The 14,750-nt window shown below is 36.8% G+C and overlaps 1 non-coding gene across 1 annotated transcript; it reads right to left on the bottom strand.

Annotated features, from left to right (window-relative positions):
- Positions 1 to 9,256: 9,256 nt before the first annotated feature.
- On the bottom strand, positions 9,257 to 9,364 carry LOC124886782. The gene has a single exon (XR_007044192.1). It is a non-coding gene; the product is annotated as a small nucleolar RNA R71 (small nucleolar RNA).
- Between the last annotated feature and the right edge of the window lie 5,386 nt (positions 9,365 to 14,750).

Below are 14,750 nucleotides of genomic sequence, written 5' to 3'. Positions count from 1 at the left end.
CAATTATATAAGAACAAGGAGGACATTCAGAGTTCCAGCAACTATAGAGGTATCAAGTTATTGAGTCATACTATGATGGTTTGGGAAAGGATGGTAGATTTAAGGCTGAGGAGGATCATGACTATTGCTGAGAATTAGTTTGGTTTTTTTCTGAGAATTAGTTTGGTTTTATGTCAGGTCGCTCAATTACTAAGTCCATTCACCTTGTGAGGAGATTAGTGAATAGTTTAGAGAGAGGAAAAAAGACTTGCATATGTTATTTATTGATCTTGAGAAAGTATATGACAAAGTCCCTAGGGAGTATCTATAGAGGTTCTTGGATGATAAAGAGGTTCCCATGTAATACACTAGGTCAATTCAGGACATGTATGATGGATCAAAGACATGTGTGAGGATGGTAGAAGGAGATTTAGAGCCCCTTTTAGTTTTGATAGGGTTGCACCATGGATCGACTCTTAACCCATTTTTATTTGCCTTGGTGATGCATGTTTTGATGTAACGTATTCAAGGAGAGGTTCCTTGATGTATGATATTTACTGATGATGTTGTATTGATGATGAGATCGAAGAGAAGTTAATCATAAGTTGGAGGTTTGGAAACTGGCCCTTGAGTCTAAAGGATTTATGTTGAGCAGGACCAAGATGAACTACTTAGAATGTAAGTTTAGTGAATTATCGCAGGAGTATATATGATAGTGAAGTTGGATTCTTAGGTCATTTAGAAGAGAAAGAGTTTCAAGTATCTTGGGTCTATAAATTAGGGTAACAGTGAGATTGATGAGGATGTCATACATCGTACTACCACATGATGGTTGAATTAGAGGCTTGCTTCAGGAGTCTTATATGATAAGAAGGTCCCTCCTAAGATTAAAAGTAAGTTGTACAGAGAGATGTCTGACTGACTATGTTGTATGGAGCATAGTGTTGGCCAGTTAAGAACTGCTATATCCAAAAGTTGAAGGTGGCAAATATGAGGATGTTGAGATATATGTGTGGAGCTACTAGGAAAGATAAGGTTAGAAATGGGATTATTTAGGGAAAGGTGGGAGTGTCTTTGATGGAGGACAAGATGCCGAAAGTGAGGTTGTGATGGTTTGGGCATTCGCTGAGGAGGTGCACAAATGCTCTATTATGGATGTGTGAGAGGTTGGTTATGGATGGTTTTAGCTGGGGTAGAGGTAGGCCAAAGAAATATCAGAGGGCTGTAATTAGTCATGATATGGAGAAGTTACTTCTTACGGAGTACATGACCCTTGCTAGGAAGGTGTGGAGGACACAAAATAGAGTAGAGGTCTAGTGGGTAGGAGTTCGTACATTTTAATAGGGAAGACCATTTTATTTATAACTGTTCTTGGAGTTTCTTATTTTTGGTGTTTCATGATGTTTAGGGTTTTGGATAGATAGTTTTTAGTAGTACCTTGTTGTATGCTTTTATGGTTTCTTTAGGTATAATGTTATATGTCTCAAGTCAGGGGTGTGTTGAAAACGAACTCTCTACTTCATCTGAGGTAGTGATATGGACTACGCATATACTACGCTTCCCAGACCCCACTTTATAGGAATACACTAGGTATGCAGTGATGACCCATAATTTTTTTAATGACAAATTGTGATAGAAAGATGTCTATATGATAAAAAAAGTTTCAAGAAAAGAACCTAACAGGGTTCAAACCTATGTTCTCAGGGTGTTAAGCTTGAGCTTTAGCCACTAGTACCATAATGCTTTTGTATTCTTCAACTCTCACGAAATAGAATTTTGACAGTCAATCTGGTATTCATCAAATCTATAATCGTTTCTCTCGATTTCCCACGGAATTTGACCCAACCTTGTTTGGATTAATATATTTGCATACACTCTCATTACATAATTTTAAGGTGTTATTTAAATCTAAATAAATATGGATTTAATTTTAAGTCCAATTTTTATTAGGCTAGTCCATTGATTTGGGCTACAAATGATAAGCCCATTTTTCTAAGATGTCACCATATTCTAGAGGCTGAATTGAGTGCCACTTGTCAAATGACATGGCATGCTAAGTCAAGTGAAGAAGTCGATAGGATCATGCCACATGTTAGAATAATGTAGCATGAGCAATCAAATCCAAGGCCAACAAAAATGTTCCATGTGTACAAATGACATGTTATGTCTAATCAAATGTCGTCTTGTCACTTAAATCTGATTGCTCAAAAGAAGTTCATTTTCACCTTGGCTCTTTCCTTCCTATAACTTTAAATTGGGGTCTCATTATTTAGAAAAGGACCAACAATTCTAACAAGAAGTAAAAGAGAGTTCGTGAATCAAATGCAATAGATTTCTCTACAAGCTACAAATCAAGCATTCAAGTTCATATTCAACTCAAGATAAAAACGAAGATTCAAAAACAAGGTCAAGAGCCTTTGAATCCAAATTCACAAGTTAAGATCAAATCCATCAGATACACAAATCATGTTTAAATTCAATATCAAGCTCAAAGCCCTTGAACTTATATTTGAAAAGGCAAATCAGAGAATTCATAGAGATTGTAACACACATATATTCAAATCAATAAAACAATTATTATGATATTTTTTTGTCCCAATTATTATTTTTTCGATTTGAATTTTATTAGCCACAAATTTGAGTACACTCCATGGGATAATCCCTGCCTCTCATATCAACTTTTACAACATCAAAGTCCAAGAATGCTAAAATGACTTCCAAGAAGGTCAATTCTCAATGAACTACTGAAGTAGAAAACATCCTTGGTGTTACTTTTTGAAGCTTTGGAGCTTTCATAAGGAGAAAAGCTAGCATGTTAGGAAAACAAACACACCAAGTGTTATCTGCACCAACTCTAATTTTGGTTCTTCAACCCTAAAGGAGCGAGGTCTTATGCAAGTAATTCAGAAGAAGGAAGCAATGAGACAGAGACAATTAAGAAGACACTAGCTTCACTTGAGCACTTTGGTGAAAAAAATTATGTTCCAAAGAATGATGGTTATTTAACAAACATATAATCTCCACCTATGTAATTTGAATAGTTAAAAGATCAACTTATGTAAAAATTCATTTTACTCTCCAACATCTCCAATTATCATGCAAGCAATGCTAACCGATGCCTCATCTATGAAGAAGGAGCTTGCAAACCTAGCTAGGGAAATTAATAGTCTGACCACATATGTGCAAAGTCCAAATGCTTGAATTGATAAGTTAGGGATAGGATGGATGACTAAATAGATAAATATTCTAGCCACTCACCTAGGAAAGATCTAGAAGTTCATGAGATAGAACATCTTATAAAACAAACACCACCTACTAAAGAAGTACAGTCTCTTATGAGGAAATGATATCAATTGATCAATTGAAAGAATTCATTAAAGGGACCCCCAAATACAAGTACAATGTTGCCACCAAGTCTTTCCTGACATACGCCCAGCCTTACAGTGCATGGATTAATAGCTTCAAAATGTCTGCCAGCTATCAACCCCTCAAATTTCAATAGTTTAAGGGCAAAGGAAATAAAAGCAATATGTCGTGAACTTTGTTGAGATATGTGATAATGTTGGAACCTATGGAGACTATATTTTCAAATAATTTATCCATTCCCTAAAGGGAAATGCCTTTGATTATACATGGACCTTGAGCCTAATTCCATTGATAGCTGGGAGTAACTTGAGCATGAGTACCTAAATTAATTCTATAGTACAAGACATATAGTGAATATGCTAGAGCTTTACAAATACTCATTAAAGAAAGGATGATCCAGTCATTGACTTCATAAATCGATGGAGAAATACAAGCCTAAACTGCAAATATAGGCAGTGAAACTTTAGTAATAGATATGTGCTTCCACAGAATGCACTGGATATTCTTTATATCTTGTAAGGCATTAATCTAAAATCCTTTAAATATTTAGCTACCATGCTCACTAAATGGAGTTGTGTATGTCTTCTACCTAAAAATAAGTAGTGCCTATCCATGATTCTCGAAAGGGATGGATAAGAAGAAATTCAAGAGATAGAGCAAGTTTGTCTTCAAAAGTGACAAGAAAGAATCTATGAATATTGATGTGTCTCTGATGAAGTTCACCACAAAGGTGAGCAAGAATCAAAGTATGAAAATGACTTCTCAAGAATGTCCAAATTAGAAGTTGACTTGAAGTAGATGCAGGAAAAGGAATACCTCTTCCTTGATTATGATGTCATTGAAACTCTTAATGATCTTGTTGAGCATAAGCTTGTTGATCTACCAGAAATGAAGTGACCCAATGAAGCTGGAAGAACTAATGGCCCAAACTATTGCAAGTATCATAGGTTCGTGTCACCCTCTGCAAAAATATTTTATCTTCAAGGATAAAATCATGCAACTGACAAAAGAGACAAAAATCTTCATTGATGATAAGAAGGTCAGTTCTCATTTAATCTATCACTTTTGGCTTTCCCAATTCGGTCCAAATACACTTCAAAGAGCATAAGAAGGAATCACTGGAGAAATACAAGTCTCCAGTTGACAAAGATGATGATGAAGCATGGACTCTATTGACTAGGTGGAGATGCAAGAAAATGAGTCTATGAAAAAATTCATCTGAGTCACCAACTAGAAGAAGATGGTGGAAAAACCAAGAAAATAGAGTCTAGTTGATCTTTTAAAGAGGGTGAGGCTAATGGATCATCACCACCAAAAACCTCGGAGTCCTGTGAATTTAGAGGAATTCTTGCCAAGTTCGTTCTGTGCGAAGACTACTCAAGTAAACCTTGAGACATCTTGCTTTAATACTGGCAGCGAAGTAGTAAAGGGTCAAAACCTATCCATGAAAGTTCTTTTATCTTCTGAAAAGCCTACTGAATCTCTTATCCAAGAAGCAACATATATGTGATAAAAAAATCACATTTACAAATGATCTTATCCAATTTAGTGAAACCCTACCCAACCATCCCTTGTATATGCCGGGTTATATCCTAGGATAAAAATAAATAGAATCTTAATAGTTGAGGGATTCAAAATCAGCATCCTACCTATTAACACAATGAAGGAACTTTGCATCACAACTGATTAACTTACTAAAAATCGTTTGATGATCCAAGGGTTCAACTTAAGGGTTAGGGGCCAGATGATCTATCAAGTTAGAGATCCATGTGGATGATTTAAGATCAAATGTATTGATGTATATGATAGATGCCAAGACTTCATACAACATATTGCTTATTATTCCTTGGGTACACGAGAACAAAATTATCTCATCCTCTAACTATCAATGCTTGAAGTACCTCAAAGGCAGAGTGGAAAGAAAAATAGTTGTTAATGATAAGCCATGCACTGAAGCAGATTCATACTTTACCAGTGCTAAATTCTATTTGCAGAATTGTGTTGTGAAGGTGAAAAAGGTTGATGACATCATAAAAACCAAATGAAATAATCTTGCAGCTAAGAAGGTCACGATGGCTATTGAAAAGGACACCACTAAGAAGACTCCATCTACTTCAAATAAAGGAAATATCGCACCCTTGAAGAAGAATCCAACTCCCATGCTTCGTTACGCACTAAAGGTAAAGAAAAAGAAAGATTATTCATCCAATGCCTAAGATAATATAGTTGGGTGGGATAATTCTACCCAACAACCAGATTAACGCAATAAACTTGTCCTCAAGTCTACTTGGAGAATTTATGGCCTAAAATCTGCCAGAAGATAGACTCTCCCTATGAAAAATACAAAAAAACTTTGATTTAAATGCTTAAAAGTTATTTATTAAGGCTGGATACAATCCTAATGACCCACCAAGATTGGGAAAACTTCGGTCAAAAATTACTACCAAAAAAACACATGAAGGCCTAGGATACACGCCACCACCTCCAGTTCCCATCTCCATAAAAAAGATGGTTAGAAACAACATCACTAGGGAAGAAGAGTTCACTACTTCTAACAAAATGCCATCCATATTTGATAGACTTGGAAAATCAACCATAAGAACTTTTGTATTCAATAGGTTGGGTCCACTTAATAAGAAGAAGAGCAGAAACTGTTAGAGAAGTTATCAAAGCATGATAATACATTTTTCTCCTAGGATCTAGAAGGATTTATAAAGTTTGATTCCTTCTAGAATAAGGCAACAGATAGAACTTGTGGTTTCACCCAAGGAGGTGTTTAAGACAATGTCTAATACTATGGTTTATACCAAGGATCGTGGGGAAGATGAAGAAAGTGTAGGCTCTTCATATAATATTACAACTTGATAAGCCTAATCTACAACTCTCTAGAAAGAGTGTAAGTTTTCATTGTCAAATATATAACCCAATAAAGATTGGGGTTGAATCCCATAGGGAATAAGTTGTTAACTAAGTTGTATGCTTATTAATAGACTTCTAGTAGAAGTTTCCAATGAATAAGGGGTTTTTTGTTAACATATTACTTTATTGATTTTAGTTTAGGACAAGATTGCACTCTTAACAATGTCGCAGAGCGGTTCTTAGGTTGATCAAATAGTTATCAAACGAAGCACCAAATACTAAAAATTCATCGATAAACACTTCCAAAGTGACTTCCACCATGTTTGAGAAAATTGACATCATACAACTTCAGAATGTGGCCGATGCATTGCATAACCCGAACGACATTCTTTTAAAAGAAAAGGTTCCATATGGTCAGGTGAATGCCATTTTCTTAATCTTAAGGAGAAATCGATATTTGATTGTAAACTAAGTATCCATCTAAGCAGCAATACCAATCCTTTCTCACTAATCGATCAAGCATTTGGTCCATAAAGGACATTGGAAAATGGTCTTTCACTGTCCAAGAATTCATCTTCCTATAGTCTATGCACACTCTCTATCCTGTCACTAGCCTAAGTGGAATCAACTTATTTTTCTCATTGGCCACTACAGTCGTTCTTTCTTTTTTGGGGACACTTTAGACTAGGCTTACCCATTTACTGTTAGAGATTGGGTAAACCACTCCTACATCTAGCCATTTTATTATTTCCTTCTTTACAACTTCTTGCATTGGTGTATTTAGTCTGCGTTGATGCTCAATAATAGAGGTACAATCTTCTTCTAACTAAATCTTATGGGTACATATGTGATCTTGGGCGTATTTCTATGTCCAAACACCTCTATTTACCCATATTTGGACTTATTTTGAGAATGAAAATTTATGCTCATTATATTGAATTATGAGCTAAATTGTGTTTTATGGATAACCGATGTGATTAGAGATACATGGTAAATTTCCCATGGATTCATAAGAAAATTGGATACATATCATGAAGATGCAAAAGACCATGTTGATCAAAGTCAAAAACATTATAGATGAATGAGAGTAAGGATAAAATAACGGAGGGAAGGATTAATGTAAAGAAAGAGAGAAAATAAAGAAAATGCATCGATGCGTAAGTTCTGTGCCTTAGCAAAAATTTCATCTACAATTTCCAGTGCATCAATGCAATGTCAACGCATCACATCAATTCGAAAGTTTTGACACTTAGTCATATTTTGAGGAGAAAATTCCAGTGACATGATCCGATATCAATGCGTCGCATCGTGTGGTGATGAACTTGACTTAGTCTAATTTTTAAAGGTAAATTCAAGTGCATCAGCGCGATGTTGATGTGAGGCATTGGTTTTTTTATACAATTATCGACGCGTCGTGTCAAGGCTTTAGATTTGGTGAAATTTTCCTAAGTATAAAAGGAACACGAGAGCACAATTACAAACACTTTTTTGGCAAGCATAGCAGCGGCGAAAAAGCATAGAATTCTTTCTTTTAGGTTTATTATTTCTTTTGAACTTCTTTACCTCAATACTAATTTTGGGTATGATTAATTACTTGTTTTTGATGTTTAATTCAAACATGAGTGGCTAAATACCCTTGTTCTAGGGTTGAGGCCAAGAACATGATTACTTTTTGATATTCGTTATAGAAGTTTCTTTTTGGATTATCACCTGGGTTGTTCTTAATTTCTTGAGCTTACTATTTTAATACTTGGCCTCTATTAGAATAAATTTATATTTCTATGTGAATCCGAGAGGATTTTAGATTAGAACGAGGAAATTAAGGAGCAAGATTCTTATCCTTTTATAAAATAAGGGGTTTGAATTAGCATCTAGGATAGGGATATACCTAGAAGCCTTATTTGGTTCAGTTGCAAGAAGAGTACTTAATGAATCTAGAAGAATTGTTGTATCTCTGTGAGAGTTGTAGCTGTAATATTCAATAGATAGAAGATTTAAAGCCGGGAGACAAATATCGTTGCTTAAACCTTGTGAACCAACAACCCAATAACCAATTAGACCACTATAAGAATGGAGATTTGTATGATTGTTCAGAAAGCCTCAACCCTGGAATTCTTATCATTATTGTTTATAACTGTTGCTTGCTTTTCTTTAGTCATAAACTTTTATTTCTAATTAATTAATTTATATTTTTATTCTTAAATTTTAAAATCATCTTAATACGTTACAACACTTAATACTAATTGTCTAAAACTAAAAGTTAGTTAAATTTCTAGTTGTTAAGTATTTGTGGGAATGATATCTAATTGTCTAAATCACTATATTACTTGTATGATCACGTGAACTTGCGTGTGCGTCTGAGTCATAACAAGTTTTTGGCACTATTTTCGGGGACTAATATAATTAGTAAATTGCTTATTTTTTGGTTTTTGGTATTAAGTTTAAGTATTAAAAACTTGATCTTAGTAGTTAAAGTTTTGCAGGTTTAGCTGAATCCAAGACTGGTGAGAGACAAAGAGTTGGTAGAGCCCTGGTGAGAGACAAAGAGTTGGTATAGCCTTTTGTAGAAGCAAAACAGATCTTTCAACAAAGACAAAGAATTGATGAGCAAAGGAATGAACCGGCTGATCCAAATGCCGAAAATATTCTGCCTCTGATTATTCCAGTTGTTCCTGCTCAACCAGCTGCTAGACCTATTCGTGAGGTGGAAATCCCACTCATGAACCATATGATGAGCAGTATTCTCAAGCCCAAACTAGGAGGTTGATTTGAATTGATGCAGAATATGGTGCAATTACTGAATTCAGAGGGGAAATTTCATGGCCTTTCACATGAAGATCCACAGCAGCATATACAGACCTTCTTGGAAATAAGTGATACTTACATTCCTGAATGGGTTAGTTCATATTATATCAGGTTGACACTCTATCCCTTCTCTCTAATGGGGGAAGCGAAAAGGTGGTTACATACTGAACCACCACTCTCCATTACTATATGGGAAGATCTTGCTCGAAAATTACTTATTCGATTGTTTCCATCAGGGAAGACTGCATGCTTGAGGAGAGAGATCTTGAGTTTTAGACAAAAAAAAAAGAGATAATCTCTACCAAGCTTGGGAGAGATTTAAGGGTATGCTCAGAAATTGCCCTCACTATCATCAGTCAAATGATGTTCTTGTGCATACTTTCATTGAGGGATTAGATCCAAATAAAAAGATTCTTTTGGATTTATCAGCAGGTGGATAGGCTCTTAAGAAGACGTATGAACAATTGTACACACTGCTGAATCAGATTTCATATGGGAACCCTGACTGGCATGCAGATTTGAGGAGTACTCCTAGAAAGGTTGCAGAGGTATTGGAGGTAGATCAGTTCACCGCATTACAGGCACAGATCGTAGCCATGAAAAATTATATGATTACTCAGCTTAATACCATAATGTTGGGTGTTACACAACCACCAGCCAAAGCAAATGCAGTCCAATGTGAGGTTTGCAGAAGTGGTGAGCACAGAACAGATACATGTTCTGTTAATCTAGATTCTATCAACTATGTGGCAAATGCGAATCGGTAAGGATAATAAAATTTTGGTAACACGTATAATCCCAACTTGAGGAACCTTCCCAATTTCTCATGGGGTGGGAATCAGGTGCAGAGTGCAAATTAGTACAAGGTACAAGTGCAACCAAATCAATAGCCGATTTAGAACAATCAAGCTACCATTGCTCAAACTAGCAATATGGAGGAATTAATGAAGTAGTTTATGGCCCAACAAGTGCAATTTGCAACTCAAATTAAGACTCGGCAAGCATAGTTTGCAGCTAAGTTGAAGAGTCAACAATTGCTTATGAGAAATCTAGAATTACAACTGGGTCAAATTGTAGGGGCACAAAATACAAGGCCTCAAAAAGCATTCCTTAGTGATATAGAGTCAAATCCTAAGTAGGTAAATGCAGTTATAATAAGGAATAGGCTGTAAACTAAGGAGACAGTTCAGGAGTAGGCTAATCCCACAGTCACTGATGCGGGTGATAAAAACAATGCAAAGAAAAAAATCATACACCGCACAAGTAGGAGCCAGGATATCCAGCTGCTTTTGGTGAGTTCCAGTTTACTTCGGGGCTTTTCGTGTCATATCCAGTCACTTTTGGTATTGTATAGAAGTTAGTTATATGGCGGGATATGTCCCGACCTTAGTTAAACTCTGTGTATTGTCTAGAGGCTTTGTAGATCTAATTTACAGTCAAGGTTTTGTTAGTATATATAATGGCTCCAACGGCCAAGTATTGTATATACATATACATGTGTGCTCGAGCTTATGCAGGTGATTATTTCCTTTTTTATACGACATGATGTTGTCCGAATTTTGGGTTGTCATAGAGCTATGCATGGGAAGTATAAGGTTATGAGCTGGTTCTCCCGGGCCTCCTCAGTTACGGGTGGCAGTCCGCCCCAATAGGATTTGAGGCATGACAAAAAGTGGTATCAGAGAAGTTCGTCCTAGTGAGTCTACAAAGCCGTGTCTACGTAGAGTCTTGTTTATCGGTATGTCATGCACCGCATCTATAAATAGGAGGCTATGGACATTTAGGAATTGTTTTTTTCTTTATGTCTTAGATCGTGTGATAGAGCCTATATTGTATATGAAGTCATAGTTGACCACTGAATCCATTTGTTTCTCTTATTATAGTAATGATGCCGGTTACAAGAAGCAAGAATACCAGTAAATAAGTAGATGTGGCTGCCGTAGAGGGGACTAGTAAGTGACCCACTATACCAGCTAATCAAAGTGAGGCTCCAGCTGAGCATGCATCAGAAACTTTTTCCACTCCAGAAGAAATAAGGGGGAGGAGAACTATATCCCCAGAGCCACCTATTAATGCTGCTGATTAAGATCTTAGAAATGCAGTGCAACTTTTGACTCATATAGTTGCTAGGCAAGCTCAAGGGCAAGCCATTCCTACCACGGGTCCTAGTGGTACAGATAGGGCGGTTAGCCTTCGAACACAGGATTTTCTTAAGATGGATCCTCCCACTTTTACTGGATCAAATCTTAACGAGGACCCACAGGACTTTATTGATCAAATTCAAAGGGCCTTAGATATTATGCATGTAACAGGTAGAGAGACAGTGGATTTAGCGACGTATAGATTCAAAGAAGAGGCTATTTATTGGTACGAGGATTGGAAATAATCTAGGGGTATTGATGCACCCCTAGCTACTTGGAAAGAGTTCAAAGAGGCATTTATTGATCATTATCTTCCATTCGAGATTCGTCAGGCTCGTGCATATTAGTTTTTAAATCTTCGTTAGGGGAATATGAGCGTGAGGGAGTACAGTCTCCGAATTTAATTCCTTGTCAAGATATGCTCCTAAGCTACTATGGATGACAGAGTTCATCAATATGTGGATAGGCTGGATCCATATCTGGTTAGAGATTGTACTATTGCCGCTTTGAACAAAGATATGGAATAGCGAGGATCCAAGCTTTTACACAAAAAATGGAAGATCAGAGGTAGAGGAGAAGAACACAAGAATTAGAAAGAGGATATTCCAAGAGGGCCAGATCTACAGCGCAGTTCATGGCATCCCAATGAGGGTTCAGACCACAGTTTTTTGCTAGACCACCCAGGCCATTATCTTTTTATTCTGCAGCTAGTGGCCCACCACAGTTCCAAGGGTCCAGAGGAAATCAATTTGGGCACAGAAGTGAGAGTCAGAGTTTGCGGATAGTGGGGTACCAAGGGCAAGGAAATATGATCCAATCGAGACCTCCTCGGGAGCCATGCAATAAATATGAAAGGTATTATTTGGGCACATGTTAGCTGGGGACCAATGTTTGCTTTTGGTGCAGTATGTTGGGGCATATGATGAGAGAATGCCCACGAAGGGGCATAGGGGGTATGGCATGACGTACAGGGTCATTTGTTGCATCATCATCATTGATGCCTTATTCAGGAAGGGGTTATAACCAATAGGTCATGTTAGAGGAGATAGAGGAGCCATAAGTTCTAGCGGGGCTCAAAATTGTACGTATGCTCTAGCGGATCGACAGAATTTAGAGGCTTCCCTAGATGTGGTTACGGGTACATTGTCTATCTTTTCATTTGATATATATGCCTTAATTGATCCCGATTCTACATTATCTTATGTTACTCCATTGGTTGCTGGAAAGTTTGAAAGAATACCCAAACTATTAGTTAAGCCATTTGAAGTGTCCACACCAGTTGGGGAATCTATTATAGATAGAAGGGTTTACCGAAATTGCATAGTAATTATTTGTGGTCGTGATACGATGGCTAATCTCGTAGAGTTAGAAATGGTAGGTTTTAATGTTATAATGGGTATGGACTGGTTGGCATCTTGTTATGCTATAATTGATTGCTGCACGAAACAGGTATATTTCCATTTTCCAAATAAATCAATCCCTAAATGGAAAGGTGAAATTGGCGCGCCAAGAGGTAGATTTATTTCTTATTTTAAGGCAAGAAGAATGATTTCCAAGGGATACATATATCATTTAGTTAGAGTAAGGGATACAGAAGCAGAGCCACCAACTCTTCACGTTGTTCTGGTGGTAAATGAATTTTCTAATGTATTTCCAGAAGATCTTCTTGGTTTGCCTCCTGAATGAGAAGTAGAGTTTGGTATTGATGTAATACCAGGCACCTAACCAATCTCCATTCCTCCGTATAGAATGGCCCCAGTAGAATTACGAGAATTAAAAGAGCAATTGAAAGATTTGCTAGAGAAGGGATTCATAAGGCCTAGTATGTCCCTCTGGGGAGCACCAGTGTTATTTGTGCGCAAAAAGGATGGCTCACTGAGGATGTGTATTGATTATCGGCAATTGAATAAGGTGACTATTAAGAATAAATATCCTCTCCCAAGAATTGATGATTTATTTGATCAGTTACAGGGCGCCAAGTGCTTTTCTAAGATTGATTTGAGGTCAGGTACCACCAAGTGAGGGTCAAAGAGAAGGATATAGCCAAGACAGCTTTTCGAACATGGTATGGTCATTATGAGTTTCTAGTTATGTCATTTGGGCTAACAAATGCACCTGTAAATTTTATGGATTTGATGAATAGGGTGTTTAAGCCATTCCTGGATGTATTTGTGATAGTTTTTATAGATGATATTCTAGTTTATTCTAGATCAGAAGAGGACCATGCCAATTACTTACTACAGGCATTGTAGACTCTTCGTGATTGTAATCTTTATGCAAAGTTCTCTAAATGTGAGTTTTGATTAAAGTCAGTGGCATTTTTGGGTTATATTGTATCTAGTGAAGGGATAAAGATTGATGCTCAAAAGATAGAAGCTGTGAAGAACTGGCCAAGGCCCACAATGCCTACGTAGATTTGTAGTTTTCTCGGATTGGCTGGTTATTATAGAAGGTTTGATGAAGGCTTTTTTCCATTTCAGCACCCTTAACCAAGCTAACCCATAAAGCATCCAAATTCCAATGGAATGATGCCTGTGAGAAGAGTTTTCAAGATTTAAAGAACAAGTTGATTTCTACACCCGTGTTGGTACTTCCAAAAGGCACCGAAGGGTATACAGTGTATTGTGATACTTCCAGAATTGGTTTAGGATGTGTATTGGTGCAGCATGGTAAGGTAATAGTATATACTTCTAGACAATTGCGGCCACATGAGAAAAATTATCCTACATATGATCTTGAGCTGGCAGCAGTTATTTTTGCTTTAAAGATATGGTGCCACTACTTATATGGGGTTCATGTTGATATATATATAGACCATAAGAGCTTGCAATATATTTTTAATCAGAAGGATCTAAATTTAAGGCAGTGGAGATGGCTTGAACTATTAAAGGACTACAATGTTGATATCTTGTACCATCCAGGGAAAATAAATGTGGTAGCTGATGTGTTAAGTCGTAAGGCTATAATGGTGCCTATAGAAAGGCTAGGGATGATTAAAGATCTTCACCAGTTAGCTAGTTTGGGAGTTCGCCTTCTTGAAACTACAGATAAAGAGCTTATCGTACATAATGCTGCAGAATCTTCATTAGTAGCTGAAGTGAAAGAGAAGCAATATGCAGATCCTATTTTATTACAGCTTAAGGAGAACGTTCAGAGTGGTGCAACCAAGGTATTTGATCTTACGCGAGAAGGATTACTTCAGTGCCAAAACTGATTGTGTGTGTCGAATTTAGATGGGCTAAGAAAGAAGATTATGATAGAGGCACATTGTTCAAGGTATTCCATTCATCTAGGATCAACAAAAATGTATCAATATTTGAGAGATATGTATTGGTGGAATGACATGAAGAAGAGCATTGCAAAATTTGTAGCTGAATGTCCAAATTGTCAAAGAGTTAAAATTTAGCACCAAAAACCCGGAGGTTATATGCAATGCATTGATCTTCCAAGCTGGAAGTGGGACATGATCAATATGGATTTCATTATTGGTTTACCTCGTTCATCCCAGAAGTTTGATTCTATATGGGTGATTGTTGATAGGATTACCAAATCTGCACCTTTCCTACCAGTTAGGACCACTTACACAGTTGAAAAGTATGC

The sequence above is a fragment of the Capsicum annuum genome, chromosome 8, assembly GCF_002878395.1.
Source record: "Capsicum annuum cultivar UCD-10X-F1 chromosome 8, UCD10Xv1.1, whole genome shotgun sequence".
Classification (NCBI taxonomy): domain Eukaryota; kingdom Viridiplantae; phylum Streptophyta; class Magnoliopsida; order Solanales; family Solanaceae; genus Capsicum; species Capsicum annuum.
The sequence above is the reverse complement of the archived record's forward strand: the minus strand, read 5'-3'. Positions and strand labels throughout refer to the sequence as shown.